General features: G+C 42.3%; 1 protein-coding gene across 1 annotated transcript in view; it reads right to left on the bottom strand.

Moving 5' to 3' along the window:
* TRIM66 (tripartite motif containing 66) overlaps positions 1-9,553 on the bottom strand; it is a 46,799-nt gene extending 37,246 nt beyond the window's left edge. Inside the window, exon 1 of the mRNA XM_055317854.1 lies at positions 9,423-9,553. The gene's annotated coding sequence lies outside the window, so the exon portion shown is untranslated. The remainder of the gene's footprint in view (positions 1-9,422) is intronic.
* Positions 9,554-16,993: the final 7,440 nt, after the last annotated feature.

The raw sequence follows: 16,993 nt of genomic DNA, 5'->3' as shown, positions 1-16,993 counted from the left end.
CGCAGATGCCAGGCACACGCTCTCACCGCATCATTTTAAAAATCAGCAGGAGCCCGAGATATCCCTCCATGCCCCAGCACTGAAGGAGGGTGGGGGGGGGAACCTTCGACAGACATTAAAATCTATCTCCTACATACTCACCTGCTCCTGCCACTTCACCTGAAGTCCTTATCCTGTGACGTCACAGTCAGTTGCCATAGTGACCAATTGTCCGTCACAAGTGGAGGATTAGGACTTCAGATGGGGAAGACACACATTTATGATGCACAAAGGTCCTGGGAGGTACCCCTTGGCAGCTAACTCTACCCATCCCCCGCCCCCCAGGGAGATACAGTCGAACACAAGCAGGGGGAGAAAAGGCAAGGAAAAGCAGAGTCGAGTTGAAGGGAAGACAGTAGGATGGGGCAAAACTACAAGTGCAAGATAATGGTAAAAGCACAGAGCACAGGGAAATTGTAAAAGCATGGATGGGGAGCAGCAGGGTATAATACACTTGGAAAGACAGGCAGGAGAGTCAGCTCCTGAAGGGCCCTGAATACTAAGCTAAGGAGCTTGACCTATATCCTGAAATCAAAGGCTCTGGAGAGAGACAGAGCTGGGCTTTATGATTATCTTCATGAACTGGAGACTGGAGTCAGGGAGAAGGCTTGTCCAGTTTAGCAGTAATGGAATCCCCAACAAGGGTAGCAATGGAAATGGACAGAAGAGTTGTTTCAAAGAGAACTGATAGGGCATGACCAAAATAGGATGTGGGAGGGAGTGGTGCTGTATGAAGAAAAAGTCAAATGGAGGGGCTGTCAGGACCAAAGGTAAGAGGGAAGAGAGGGTGGTTGCCAAATCCCATCTTACATGGGATTATAACACCCATAGCCTCTAACACCCATAGCCTCTTTAGGTTCTGCTTTGCTGGACCTGTGATTCACAAATATGGAGGGTTTGTTAGAAATCCTGAATCTACCAAATCCTAATCTCTTGGGAATGGGTATAGGACCAAGAATCTATATTTTTAGCAAGTTACCCAAGTGATTCTTAGGCATTCAGACCAGCACTGGCTCAAGGACCAGTAAGCTGGAACCAGTGGCCAAGACAATTATAGTAACCTTCTAGCAGGGCTGTTTACATCCAGTCTTGTCTCCTCCAATCATTCTTCTCACTAGCCAGAATAACTCTGTAAAAATACATATTTGATTGTATTCCATTGGCCAAAAATATCCAATGTCTCCCCACTGCCTACAGAAAAGCCTGAATTGGTCATGACCCTTCACAGTGTGTTCCCAAATTTCCCTTCCAGACTTCCCACTTCCTGCCTTCAAACAATCCTATATTGTAGCCAAAAATTAACTCCATCCTCTTCCTCCTGCCCTTTCTTCCATATGCCTCAGCCTAACACTATTCCCTACCTATAGTTCCCTTCTGTATTTGTCTGGCCCTGCTTGGTTCCTACAGAGATATTCCTACCTGATGCCATTCATAGGTTCAAAACCATCCAATTTCCCCAGGCAGAGCCTAAACCAGGGGTTGGAAAACCACAGCCTGCCCGTTTTTGTAAATAAAATTTTTGTGGAACACAGTCACGTCCATCAATTCCCATATTATCTGTGCTGCAGTGGCGGTGCTGAGTAGTGGTAACAGAGGCTGTAAGACCCACAAAGCCAAAAATATTAACTACCTAGACCTTTACAAAGTTTGCTGGCCCCTGGCCTAAAGCAATGGCTACTCCACTTGTTCTAGCCTCATCCTTTGGGGTTCAATCCTGGTAATGAGGATCCTGCTTACTTCCAAGTCAACTCCCATCCATCTGTGCTCTAGCTGGGTCACACTTGAGCCAACCTCCAGTTTGGGATCGGATGTTTCAGACAAGCAAAGGGTATTCCAGGAGGAGGTAACATCAAAACTATAGGATTATAGATGTCAAGCTGTGAGACCTCTAGGGGAAAGACTGGTAAAGCTGATTCATGGAGAGGAGTAACAGAGATGAGGCTCTAAAATTAGTTTGGGGCAGCCCGAGTGGCTCAGCAGTTTAGTGTCACCTTTGGCCCAGGGTGTGATCCTGGAGGCCCAGGATCAAGTCCCATGTCGGGCTACCTGCATGGAGTCTGCTTCTCCCTCTGCCTGTGTCTCTGCCTCTGTGTGTGTGTGTGTGTGTGTGTGTGTGTGTCACGAATAAATAAAATCTTTAAAAAAGAAAAAATAAAATAAAATTAGTTTGGAGTCAGATTGGGAAGGGCCTTGAAGGCCTAAGTTTCTGTTCTGAATGGTAAGCAATTGAGAGCCTCTAAGGTAGCTAGAACTGTAGGCCCACCACAGGAGAGAAAGATCAGGGCAGAAGTTAGAGGATTCAGGAGCATAATGTACAGAGGCAAGAGGTAAAGTGAGGTCAGGCAAGGAGATCCGGAGAGTGTGGGGCAGGGCCAGGTGGCCCATCAGAAGCCAAGTCAGAAATCGAGCATGAGAGCAAGGTGATAGGCTGAGGCAGGTGATGGTCCACAGCTTTCAGAGCCCCCATGTTCCTAGCACCACCCGACTGTGAAACAAGCTTTTGGTACCAAGAAAGAACCTGGCGCGGAATGCAGAAGATACAGTTAAGGATGAGTGTAGGCTCATCTCTTCTGATAGACTGGCACCTCTATTTTTTTTACATCAAATCTCAAGAGTCAATTCAAGGACTGCACTGACATACTCTATGCAAAGCCACTGCTTTGTTCCCATTTCCAACTGCTCCTGGACAGAGAGACAGTGGGACAACCAAGGGCAGCAGCCTACTCTAGGTCTGCAGCTCCTATTGGCCCACAAGCCCAGGCAAGCCCTGGATTGGCAGGCAAAGGAGATGAATTTCTTTTCCAGGCTCTGTAATAACTATGGCATTCAGCAGGATTCTAAGGCTTTCTGGATTCCTGACGCTCCATTTATGCAGTGAGGGATTAGAGATAAGCTCCAAGAGTCTTTTCTGCTCTCTAGCCACCACAACAGTCAACCATGACTGGTTCCCCTTGAATGAGAGAGTTCCAGTAGCCAAGGGACCCCTCCAAGACCCTGTCCATCAATCATAGCCACCTTGAACTGAGGGAAGCTTTAGCAAATCTGCTCTAGCCATATCCTTCCAAGCAGTGCTCGCAGCAGCTAGTACACCCCCTAGAAACACAGCCTGCCTCCTTCCCATTAGCAGGGGAATTGCTCTCCCAGTAACGGGTACCTTTCTGAGGTGCCAGTGCTACTCCCGGGCCCCAGAGAGCCAATTAAGGTGAGGAAACTGTTCATGAACTACAAAACCATCCCGCTGATAGGGCTCCAGAGCTCCAGCTTCTGCACCTGCTGCACACCCAGCTCAGTCCAGCTTAGTTGTCTGCCTTCCACCTAGGATACTTGGGTCACTGCCCACAACAGACCCCCACGATGGGTGGGCACACTGTTCAGCACCTGGACTGAGCAAATAGCAGTCACCTCGCCTTCCAGTCTCCTGTAGCTGAGATCTCACCACCCCCCTACCTCCCACCTTCAGCCCAGGCCATTAGAGCCCCTCCAGCTGAGCTCTCATTAAGATCCTCATTTCTTTCTCTGACTCTGAGGTTGTAGCATCTTGCATCAGTTCCCTCTCTTTGGATCTTCCCAAAGTCCCAAGGCCTGCCCACTGAGGGACAGAGATTGCTCCCCCTTTCAGCATCTGTAGTTTACAAGGGATAGGCTGCCACACATTAGTAGCTTCAGGAAGCAGGAGGCCATGGTGGTTATTTGGTGTTCTTAGAGCTCTTCAAGTCCAGTCCTGAAAGCCAGAGAAGACCTGGGATTGCCCAGTCAATTAGTACTGGAGTCCAGATTGAGCTCTAAGGGCCATGACCTTCACCCACGTCTTGCATATCAATCACCCACACTGATAATGGGAAAAGTAAAATACTAAACAGGCAGATTGTAAAACTTTGATATCAGAATCAATGTCTCCCAGCTAGGATTTGTCTTTTAGTAGATTTGAAAAGAAAAAAATAATGTTCCTTTTACATATATGGGGAAGGAAATATCCAATTAATGGCCCTTCTCCCCTAAAACAACTAGAGGCAGAGGAGTCCTGAGAATTCGGAAGACAAATGCAGCACATTCAGAGCTTGCTAACTTAAAGTATCACTTTGTGACTCACTGGCCGATTTCTCAGAGTTTGACCTAGGACAATTTTCAATTAGGCTTAAAAGCAAACAGTCCCCCGTATATATTCTTATTGGCTAAGTAAATCCATTTCCAATATCCAACCTTTCTGCACAGAGCCTGCAGCTTCACAGTCATCCTATTGCATGGCTAAGCCACTGTGTACTCAGCACACTGCTGCCTTTGCTCTGGTCCCCATCACTAGCTTTTGAAGACCTTGTCCAGCTGGTCTCGTTAGAAGCAGAGCCCTAATACAGACACATTTCCAGGTGTGATGGAGTTGCTGGGGAGAATCTCAGCTAAGCTGTGGCCGCATTAAAGATGTGCACCTGATGACTCAGGCTGCAGCAAGGGTTCTTTCCTGAAAAATTCTCCATGGAGTCTCCCCATCAATTCAGTCATTTCAGGTGAAATCTTCCCCTGAGCAGAGTGCAGACCACAAACTTTGAAGACACGTTTGACCTAATCTGCCACTTATGAGTTGTTTTGGGCCCTAGATCTTACATATTCACGATACCCAGGTTTTTCTTTTTTTTTTTAAGATTTTTTTTTTTTTTATTCATAGACACAGAGAGAGAGGCAGAGACACAGGCAGACGGAGAAGCAGGCTCCATGCAGGGAGCCCGATGTGGGACTCGATCACGGGTATCCAGGATCACACCCCAGGCTGCAGGCGGCGCCAAACCGCTGCGCCACCGGGGCTGCCTGATACCCAGGTTTTTCAACTGTAAAATGGGAATAATACCTAATTTTAGGATTGTCAAGTTTTAAAAAGATAATAAAAGATAACTACAAGCACCCAGTACAGAGTCTGCCAACCAACAGGTGCTTGATAAATATATTTGCACCTTGCAGCTTGAGAAATACAAAGGGGCGGCGTCACAAATGCAATAGTCTTCCTTCCATGTAAGAGCCATGGAGATCTCTGTGGATTCACTGGTTAAATCATCTGTTCAATAAATATTCACTTAAACCCCCATCCTGTGTCATGTTCTGTGTTGGGCTGTAGGGCTGTAGAGATGAAAGGCCTCCAGCCCAGTTAAATCATATGCCTCCTGTGGTGCTGAGCACCAGCCCAGAAGTGCAGGCCTGGGGAGGCTCCACCGAAGGATCAAAGTTGAAAACCAGCTAGACAGACCCTGAGCCCAGGCACACAGCCTATTCAACACAGCCATGCTCAGCTCTGCCCAGTAACTGGGACCTAGATTTATGGAAATGGGCTTATCCCCATGCACTGGTGGCCCACCTGGCTGGGGGCATTGATGCCAGGGACCCTATTTATTCTTAGGCCTCTACTCATCTCCCTCTAGCTGCTCCCATATTTTAATTTTGAAAACCTGAGATTGGCAGAAATGGGGGTAAGTCTGCACCCTTACTCAGCTGGATAAAGTGGCAGCACTAAAATCTCTTTCCCAAGAACCAGAATCCCAAAGCATGGCTTCTCAAATTTAGACCAGAAATCAAGTTCAGGTATTAGGTATCTCACCAGACTTACCAGAGATAGATGACAGCTCTCCTTTTAATAAGACAGCTCACTTGGGTACCATTCTTTCAGTACTTCCAAAAGCATTCAGCAACTGATATCCACCAGTCCTGGTCCACGGAGAACCTCTCAAAGGTATTGCTTCTTTGCCTTCTTTGCCTTCACATCCATCCACACCATATTCTCATATTATTATCACCTATCTAGTTATCTGCCCTTCAACAGAACATGAATCCCTTGAAGGCAAGGGCCTTGTCTTTTCATCTCTGTACCCTAAATGCCAAAGATCCTGGTACACAGAAGTCAAATAGTCTGAAGGAGACAGACAGACACAGACAGACACACAAACCAACAAATACCCACACAGCACAGAGTCCTAAAATCCCCAAGTAGTCATGGAAGCTGATTCTACTCTTCACCCATAAATGCAAATATGGAAGGTAAAAACATGTCCCAGCCAGGCCATAGGATATACTAAAGAATATAAGATGCCACATATTTAAGAAATCACCTCTCTTGTTCCAAATGAAGCATGTTCATATCTGACAGATTTTTTTTTCCATTTCAGTTTCAAAAGTTCTAAATAATAGTATTTTTTTGTGTGTTTCTCAGCTTTTGACTATCTCCTATGAGCAGTACCGAATGTTCTACATGTACATTATCATTTAATCTTCACAACAATCCTCTAAGCTAATTACTACTATCATCATCCCCACATTATAGGTGAGATGACTTGCCCAGACCATACAACTACTAAGTGGCAGGCAGATTAGAACTCACACTCAGATGGCCAGACATATTGACACTAAAGCGTATGTTTTCCTTCTCCATTACACTCAGAATAACTTGGCAAACTAACACTATGGTTTTTTTTTTAAGTTTTTATTTATTTATCCCATGAGAGACACACAGAGAGAGGCAGAAACATGAGCAGAGAGAGAAGCAGGCTCCATGCAGGGAGCCTGATGTGGGACTTGATCCCGGGACTCCAGGATCACATCCTGGGCCGAAGGCAGGCGCCCAACCGCTGAGCCACCCAGGCGTCCTGAACACTATGATTCTAATAATTGTCATTAGTATGACTTAGTTTTCTGATTTTTTAGAGCCATACAAAGCCTTGAGACATGCATAGTTTATGTTAAAAAGCCGAGATGGGATCAAAGACTTAAACATAAGAATTAAACCTATAAAATTCTTAGAAAATACAGGGGGAAAGCTTCATGGCAATGGATTTGGCAATAATTTCATGGCTAGGACACCAAAAGCACAGGCAACAGAAGCAAAAGCAGGTAAGTCGGACTTCAGCAGAATTAAAAACTTTTGTGCATCAAAGAACACTATTAAGAGAACAAAAAGACAACTCATGGAATAGGAGAAAATATCTACAAATCCCATATCTGATAAGGGCATAATATCCATATATATATATATATATATATATATATATATATATATATATATTCCTACAACTCAACAACAATAACAGAAAACAATTAAAATGTAGGCAAAACTGAAAATCTATACCATTATACAACAACTCTCCATTCCCCACTCCTCCCCCAATTCCTGGCAACCACCATGCTACTCTTGGTCTCTATGAATTTGACTACTCTGAGTATCTCATGTAAATAGAATCATAGACTATTTGTCTTTTTTGTTAACTGGCTAATTTTATTTAGCATCATGTTCTCAAAGTTCATTCATGTTGTAGCATGTGTCAGAATTTTCTACCTTATTAAAGCTAAATAGTATTCCACTGTATATACATACCACATTTTGTTTATCCACTCATCTGTCAATGGACACTTGGATTGCTTCCACCTTTTCTCCATGTCAATAATGTAGTTATGAACACAGGTGTACAAATCTCTCTTTGAGTTCCTGATTTTAATTCCTTAATTCTCTCTGGTATATACCCAGAAGTGGAATTGCTGGATTATATGGTAATTTTATTTTTAAAGGAATGGTCGTACTGTTTTCCACAGAGGCTGTACCATTTTATATTCCCACCAACAATGTACAGGATTCCAATTTCTCCACATGCTCACCAAACTTGTTATTTTCTGTTCTTTCCTCTTAATAGTAACCATCCTAATGGGTTTGAGGTGGTATCTCATTGTGGTTTTGATTTGTATTTCCCTAAAGATTAGTGATATTGAGCATCTTTCTGTGTGCTTACTGGCCATTTGTATATCTTGCTTGGAGAAATGTCTATTCAAGTCCTTTGCCCATTTTTATTATTTTTAAAGATTTATTTATTTATTTATAATAGACAGAGAGAGAGAGAGGCAGAAACACAGGAGGAGGGAGAAGCAGGCTCCATGCTGGGAGCCTGACACAGGACTCAACCGGGACTCCAGGATCGTGCCCTGGGCCAAAGGCAGGCGCTAAAACACTGAGCCACCCAGGGATCCCCACCTTTGCCCATTTTTAAATTAGGGTTTTTTTTTTATTGTTGAGTTGGAGAAGGTCTTTATATATTCTGGATATTCACCCAACAATGCTGGAACATGTTAAGACATATTTAAGATCCACCATGTGTCTAAATTTAACTAGATTTTCAAGTGTCCTTTAAGAACATTTATTTGGGGATCCCTGGGTGGCGCAGCGGTTTGGCGCCTGCCTTTGGCCCAGGAGGCGATCCTGGAGACCCGGGATCGAATCCCACGTCGGGCTCCCGGTGCATGGAGCCTGCTTCTCCCTCTGCCTGTGTCTCTGCCTCTCTCTCTCTCATTCTATGTGACTATCATAAATAAATTAAAAAAAAATTAAGAACATTTATTTGTTAAACAACTGAAACACTTAAAAAGAAAATAAAATACATTCAATTTATAAAAGCAAATATTAGCCAAGTTTACAAATATGTTCGAATATTAATAAAAACCCCTTTAAAAGTAATTGCTAAATTTTGCTACATTTATAAATAGTGTAAGACTTACAAGTTAAAATTAAAAGTTTAAGGACTAAATTTAAGCTTAAAAATCAGACATTAATTTTAAAAATCAAACTAGATCATTTTTTCTGTGCTCCCAACTCACAAAAGAGCCCAGAGAGGTTACACAGCTTGCCCAAGGGTTTAGAGAGCTCAAAATTCATAGCTAAGGACAACTGCACTTCTCTAATGCCTCAAAGCACCTAGCCTTGGGCTACAGATCACTTTAATAATACTGCAGACAACAAAACAAACACATGATATTTCTAAATGCTCTCAACTTGCTTGACCTCATCCTCCAAGTTCATCCAACAGAGAGAGATTGCACCTCTGTTACAGGTCTGTGCTAGAATGCTGAGCTGAAAGGGACCTGATTCATGTCTCCAAGGACTCACAGTCCTCAATGAGACTGTTCCCTAGGAAACCTGCCATTCACCAGCAAGACACAAGCTCCTCCCACCAGGCTGGACTTAAATGGTGAATGGTTCACTAGTCAGTAGGAGTCTGTTCAAAATCAGGTCCCAACCATTCCTATGGGGGCAGCAGCTTTCCCTTCGCCTCAGAAGTTTAGAGAGTCAGGACAGTGTCCTCTCCATCTGGGGAGTCTGTGAAACCTTGAATCAATACCTTCCCAGGTTTCTCAGTTTGCCACCAATTCAAGAAAATCCCAAACATGGAAAGTCCCAGCTTTCCAGATATAGGAGGCATCAAGAGGATTTGCTTTGTCTCAGATTCCCCAAAGAGTTGTGTTTGGCAATGAGTATCCCTTGGGCATTTTAATTCTGATTCTTTCTACCTGAAATTCAGTTCCTATGAACGAGGAAGAGACGTGTTATAAGGAAGGAGGGGAACCTGTGGTTCTTTTGTACTTACCAGGTGGAACGGTCCTGTGAGCTTTGGAAACCTGTCTCAGCTCCTGGATGAAGCCCTGGAAGCAGTTCTTGCAGAGCAAATGCTGGCAGGGTAGGAACCGGGCGCCCACATTTTGCAGGTCTTGTTGGCACAATGAGCAGGTCAATATCATGGCCTCCATCTGACCATTCCTGTGTTTCTGGTCAACTAGTGGCAGCCCCATAAATCTCAAGCCCATATCCGTGGCCGTGCTTGTGACCGGGACCGGGGCTCTTCCCGTGATATCCTCAGGTGTGCAGCAGCGTGTAGATCGAGCAAGCTCCACTCCCTGTAAGTGAAGCACAAAACAGAGTGATTAATTCCTTTAGGGTGGGGGATGTTCCTGGAAAGGCCAGAGAGGACACAGAGAACTGGAGGCTCAGGCTGCAACCTGCAGGCCTCAGCCTCAAACTCTCACTTGAGCCCAAAGAGGGAGTCCAGCATCTCTGCTGCAGAAGTTGTGTGTTTCTTACAGAGTTTGTTGCCTTCAAAAGTGTCCAACATCTACCTGTGCTTCTCTTTATTAGTGGACAAGCTTGAACCTAGATTTCATTTTGGAAAAGAGAAGGAAATTTGTTTAAAGCCCAGTGTATGCCAGGTGCTTTCTATGCTTTATCTCAGTCTTCACAGCTACTCTTGAAGATAGGCATTATGATACTTTTACAAATCAAATAAAGCCATGAGGGACAGGCTAAAGAAACTGAGGCTCAGAGAGGCTGAGTAATTGTACAAAGACAAATGGTAAATAGCAAAGTTCAAATTCAAATTCAAAATCAGACTTCACACCATTACTACTGAAATATTTCTCAAGCTGAAGTCCACACACATATTTTCATGGGTTCTCTCCAATATTTTTAATTGATATTCATCCTAATAAGAAGTTTTTAATCTATCAATTCAAGTTCAAATACATATCCATCATAATGAGATTTTAGAGGCAGTGCTAAGAGTTCAGGATCCAATTCACACCATACAGTATTACTTTGTCTTGGGCTAATTAGAAGAGAAAGGGACAGTCTTAAATGTAAACGATATACTCTTGCCACGTGAAGTCTCAAGAACAATGTGGCACACTGGTAATGCCTGTTTCATGGCACTTGGAACAGAGAAAGGAGGTAAGGAAATTAAGCCATGATCATAGTGGCATAAGTTGGCCAAACCTGACCAATGGTGAACACCACATTCAAGGTGTACTAGCAGTTTAATGCTAGTAGTTTAGCAACACATCATCTGCAAATGAAATTAATGTCATTAATTTTATTGTTTTGGTTTTTTATACCTTGTAAATTCTATTCAGTCTTATACTTGTATAAGAGCAAAATAAATGTATCTAGTTTTATATTTGTACTCAAGAAAGAAAACAAAAATCATTTCATCATATCTGGAGTTCTATCATTATGCAGATTTGAGAGAACTTTCCTTTTAGTCCATGGTCTCCGGGAGCCAAACCCATTAGGGACAAAGAGTGACAGAGCTAGGAGAGGCCAGCCTGTTTGGGGGCCCAACAAGATGCCACTAAATGAAATAATGGATAGACTTATACCTCTAATTCAGTCTGGAGCTCTAAGAGCACTTATTTCCCAGAGGGCAGCATGGCAGCCCTGTGGCGGTAAGGGCAGTCTGTCTTAGAAGGTTTAAGTGTGCCTGAGTTTATTTCATTAGACTTTGAGAATATCAAACTCTTTGGTCTCAAAATCCTTCACATTTTTTAATTATTCAGGACCTTAGATTTTATTAATGTGGGTTCTGTCTACTACTATTTGCCATATTAAAAATGAAACCTGAGATAATTTAAAAATATTAATTCATTCAAAAACAATAAACCTATTACATGTCAGCCTGAATAACATACTTTTTAGAAAAAAATTATTTTCAAAAAAATAAATTTAGTAAAAAGAGTGACATTGTTTTTCCTTTTTGCAAACCTCATTAATGTCTGTCTTAATAGGAGACAGCTGGAATCCTGAACCTGCTTCTGTAGTCAATCCACTCAATGTTGTTTTGTTTATAGTAAATTAAGAAAATCCAGCCTCATGGGGTTGCACAGTTGGAAAAGATAAGACTATTTTTAATAGTCGTATTAGGTTATAGTGGACATTTTTTGATACTACAAGTGGTAGTTTCCTAAAGGTTGGCTGTAATGTGGAATCTGTAACTATATCAGTGAACATTTCTTACCCTGTTACATTAAAATCCACTGGGCTATCTTGTACTGATTTTTTACCCAGGCATCATTTTATAACACCAAGCATTTGCCATTTGGAAAACATTCGTTCAATGACTTATGCAGATGCTCCAACCATTGACCTTTCATTAGACAAAATAAAACATCACACTCTTTCACATCACCTCTAATCTCATTGGAAAATTATTAGTTAGATGTCAGACTCAAAGACATCAAACTCAGCTATACCTTTACCAGAATTCTATTTTTGCTGGAAACTCTAATTTTAATCATTGGCAACAAATACTATCAGTTTTTTCCTTGGAATGACAGGTTCATTTCATTGTTGAAAAAATATCTGCCAAATTCCCAAGGCTGAATAAATAACCTCAGTCTGTCAGTTGTTCTTTCAAGTAAAACTGGTGTCGTACAAAAAAAAGGCTAGTTCAGCTTGCAACTCAAAGAAGAGCACAAATGCAATTCCTTACTTTGATAAGTAGATGTGCTTTATGCATACTTCCAAGTTTCTTCATACAGAATATTAATAACGTGTATTCAAGGACTGAAATGTAATAAAATATTTACTGCTTCATTACAGACACTCCTAAGTGAGACTAAGGCTCTACGGCTTTTCCTTCCTTTTTTTTTTTTTTTTCTTTTCCTTCTCTTCCCTCCCTTCCTCTTTTCCTGCAAATGCCTGGCAGTGAAGAATACAATGACTTATACCAGCATCTTCAGTTTTTTACACACCATCTTTGGTTTTTGCTTTGGCACCACCAGGGCAAATGCCAACTCAGTGAAAAGGGCAGATAACATCTTAGTATGATTATGAAAATGGTTTTGACCCTGTGGATGCTTATAATGCTGTGGATACTTGTGACCCGATGGACACTTGTGAAAGAGTCTCAGGAACCATCCCCAGGCCTTCCCCACCCCTGATCATAGGTCTACAGATAGCACTTAGAGAACTGCTCCATTAGGCTTTAAATAACAACTCTGGGGATTCAAGGAAGTGGCCTGGCTTTCTGACACCAGTGGGAACTACTCAGGATGAATATATGAATAAATATTTTGGGCACCTGGGTGGCGCAGTGGTTGAGTACCTCCCTTTGGCTCAGGTTGTGATCCTGGGGTCCTGGGACTGAGTCCTGCATTGGGCTCCTCTCGAGGAGCCTGCTTCTCCCTCTGCCTGTGTCTCTGCCTCTCTCTATGTGTCTTTCATGAATAAATAAATATTTCGGGATCCCTGGGTGGCGCGGCGGTTTGGCGTCTGCCTTTGGCCCAGGGCGCAATCCTGGAGACCCGGGATCAAATCCCACATCGGGCTCCCGGTACATGGAGCCTGCTTCTCCCTCTGCCTATGTCTCTGCCTCTCTCTCTTTCTCTCTCTGTGACTATCATAAATAAATAAAAATTAAAAAAAATTAAATAAATAAATATTTCATTTCTGTCTTAGAAGAGCAACTAAAGTAACTCTATGAGGGTAAAGGTTAAATTAAAGGCACAGGCAAGCAATGGAGTCTCTGATTTGAGGATAAGGGGTGGAGGACAGGAACATCAACAAATATTTCTAAAGTAAAAGAGTGACTTGGTATTTTTCATTATACAAACAAGAAAAAACTATTATCAAAAAAGAATATGCTGTTTGTTCAGTATCATTTGGCTAGTGGTAAATGAACCAAAACTTCTGTGTTCTTTCTGCTAATTTTATCTTGTGAAATTAAATGAAAACCCAAATATTTAAGCCCTTCCTTGTGGTGCTATTGGATAAACTGCCCTCCAAGATCAGAGAATTCCTCTCTTCATATTTTGCTATTCTGAGTTTAATGGCAGCAATGTTTTCCATCCTAGCTTCCAACAAAACTTCTAGGAATGCATTTTCCATGTACTACCATGATATTTTTTAAAATCTATTCAACACAGTGAGGAAAGACTCCTGAAAATTAGGTTATTTTTACTTTGTACTGAAGACAACCCTGTGGATTTTCCTCTAAATGCCATATTGCCACATATCAACAACTACTGATAAAGGCAAAAAACCACCACAACAAAAACAAAAGAAAACGAAATCAATAACAACAACAACAATAACAACGATAAACCCTGAACCTGGTATAGTCGAAAGTGGTAACTATACATGCTGCTGTGCATAAATTGGTTCAATCGATTTGGGTGGAAAAACAGCATAAAATGAATCATAAAAATGTTCATACCTTATAATACAGCAGTCTCACTCCTGGGAATTTACCCTAGACACGTTATTCAATAGAAGGAAAAAAACACATACACACAAATGTTCATTGCATCACTAATAGCAAAGGACACAATAGGACTAACAACAACAAAAAAAAAAACCCAAAATACAGGAGAAACTGGCTTAGTAAATTATAGCACCTGCTGAAGACAAATTAGTATTAAGCTGTTAAAAATGATTATGATGACTGGGTAGTGATACAGAAAAAATGTCACGGTATTAAATGAAAAGCAGAATAAAAAGGATGCATCTGCTATAATCATTAGCTTTGTACATAGCTATATCTCCATGTAGACAAGAGCTGAAAAGTAATATTCAGACATAAAAACAGCATTGCAAGGTATTATGATTTGAGATGTTTATACTTATATTTTTTTAACATTCTCTTTAATGTTTCACTTGTTTTTCTATTACATGCAATTTTTAAAATCCTTTCTGAAATAAATTTAGATTCCTGAGTTTTTCTAGAATTCTCACTTAAAAAGAACAGAAACCCTGGCTCTTCCCACCCCAAATTAACAATCCTTTGCTTGAAAAAGGAAAACAACATATTATTTCCAAATGCCCAAACCTAAAGATGGAGAGCAAGCAAACAAGGCTGGATCCACCCATGTGGATTGCTATGTGAAGGACTGCTGAGGAACTTGGGAACCCAGAGAGGAGAGGAAGAAAGAGGGACCACAGGGCCCTCTTCAGGGTGGGGGTATGTTCATAAGGTCCCCTGGAGAAAGGTGTGTGGTACCAAAAAGGTCAGCACCACATTTACCTGTCTTGCCAGATTGCTGCCTGATATCATCTCCCTTCGGCTCATTTCACAGGTATTTTTTGAGGCCCTGACACTCTGGGGGAGCCCAAAAGCCTGAGATGTCACAAGGCCACACTCTACTTCAGAAGAGATGTCACAGAGAAGCAGGCCTCTCAGAGGTCATGTCTCACATGTTCCATGTGCCTGAGTGGAGAAGGACAAGTCACCAAATGCCTAATGTCTGGATACTATTCAACTTTGCGGATACAGATCTCAAACTTTGTTTGCTCTCTCAGAGCTAGTCAACCTACGGAAACTGACCTACACGGACAAGCCACACATAAGCCTTATGTTAAACCCATATGATTGTCCTGGGAATGAGGGAGGCTGCTAGAAACCAGAGCCCACAATTGCTCAGGGCACTCCCTCTACCCTGGAGATCAAACCATCAATGAGAAGAATGTTAGGTGAACACAGAACCCAACACAGAGTACTGGTTCACTCAGGGAGAATTTCCATTCCGATGGATGACCTAAGGGATAGGATGAAGTTCCTCTATAATCATGGAAGTTGGCAAAACTATTCAAAAGCAGTGCCCATTACCCAAAACCCTACCACTACCCTCTGAACAGTCTTAGTCTTGGTCCTCACTCTAGACCCTCCTTACAGAACACTTAATGGTTACCTTTCATTCCCAAAGCTCTGCCCAGCTTACCTTCACAGACCATGTTCCCAAGGGTAGCTCAGTTCATCTCTTGTGCACTTATTGGCCAGCTTTGACGTCAAATAGAGGGTGATCTCTTCTTAGACCTTGCCTCCCACTCTCATGGCCCCTCTTTCTGCTGGTCCCAGGCAGTATATGATCAAGGACTGAAGGACTGATGAAGACCATAAAGCTGTGAGGTCAGAAAGGGAGTGGTCACTGAGGTAAAAACAGATCTGGAAAGAGAAGACGAAAGAGTAGGTAGGCCCAGGCCCTGTATCTTGGCAGCACTATAGCCTCTGGCAAGTCACTCAACCTTCTGTGCCTCAGTTCTCGTATTCTTATTCATAAAATGGAGCTAGTATTGTTGACTTCTCAGGCCAATGCATTTTGTAAACTTCAAGGTATATTTGGCTATTATCACTGTGGATTGCAGTGTTCTGGGAAGAAGCAGAATATAAAGTGGGCCTTAAAGGTTGAGGAAAATTCAGGATATCTGATAGGAAGATGAGCGCTACAGGCACGAGAAATGGCACAGCACAGGCAGAAAGGCAGGGATGTATCAAGTCTGGCGGCAGTAGGAAGCTCGTGTAAAACGAGAAGCTGAGGTTGGTTTGGAAAGGCAAGTGGGCTGTATTCTGTTGGTCAAAGGGAGCTATCCAACTTTTTGATCAAGTAAGTGAAGGTGAAAGTCATGTTTTGGGAAGGTTAACCTGGCAGAGGTGAGATGGATGAAAGTATCGGATGAGGATTAGAATGCAGGCAGGATGACTAGAGAAGGATGTGGAACTCAAGATAAGAGACATGATGAGAATCCTAAGGAAGGCAGTGGCATGGGGGCTTGAAAGGAGGAAGCAGATTTGAGATACAGAACAAAAGATTATGGTGACAGTGACAGTATATTAGGAGAAATGAAGGCTTTGAAACAATTTTCAGGTCTCCATGACATCACTATCTAAGTGGACAAGGATGCCACTCACCAAGATATAGTATAAAGGAGAAGGCACCAGTGAGCAAGGAAGATTGAAGTCTTTGAATATGTTTACCAAGTTTGTCTGTAGAATGTCCCAGGGATAATAATCAGAAATTAAGTAAGTACATGAATGCGGAGCTCAGCAATAGAGATGTGAATTGAAGCCACCCAACATATGCTCACCCAAGAAGACTGCACACTGTGAAAAGTTGAGAGGCAAGAACTGGAGGCTAAAAAACATCAACAATTAAATGGTGTATAGAGTTGGAAGAACCTGGAAAAACTGACAAATGGCCAGAGAGGTAGGAAGAAGGCAAGAGTTTCTATGAAGAAGTGAAAGAGGTAAGGTACAACAGAGAACACATGGTAAAAGGAATGAGAAGAGTCCATTCAATTCATTTAATTTATGATCTGAGTAAGAGTGGTGTGGCTGATTAAACATGAATGGGAAATGAACAAATGGACAGAATTCAGACTACTCTTTTGGGGAGCTTGGCTGTAAAGGAAAGAGCTAGGATGGTAGGGAGAAATTAGGGAGAATCTAGGATATTTTAGTAAAATATATTTTAGCTGATAGGAACGAGGCAAGGAAAATAAACACACAGAGTAATTGGAAGAACGGCAGTTTAGACCCTGGTTGAGACTTGAGAGATGGCTCTTCCACTATGAGGTGAAAGTACATTCAACCACTTGATTTGTTGAACATGTACTACA

The sequence above is a fragment of the Nyctereutes procyonoides genome, unplaced genomic scaffold, assembly GCF_905146905.1.
Source record: "Nyctereutes procyonoides isolate TBG_1078 unplaced genomic scaffold, NYPRO_anot_genome, whole genome shotgun sequence".
In the NCBI taxonomy this organism is placed as follows: Eukaryota; Metazoa; Chordata; class Mammalia; order Carnivora; family Canidae; genus Nyctereutes; species Nyctereutes procyonoides.
The sequence above is the reverse complement of the archived record's forward strand: the minus strand, read 5'-3'. Positions and strand labels throughout refer to the sequence as shown.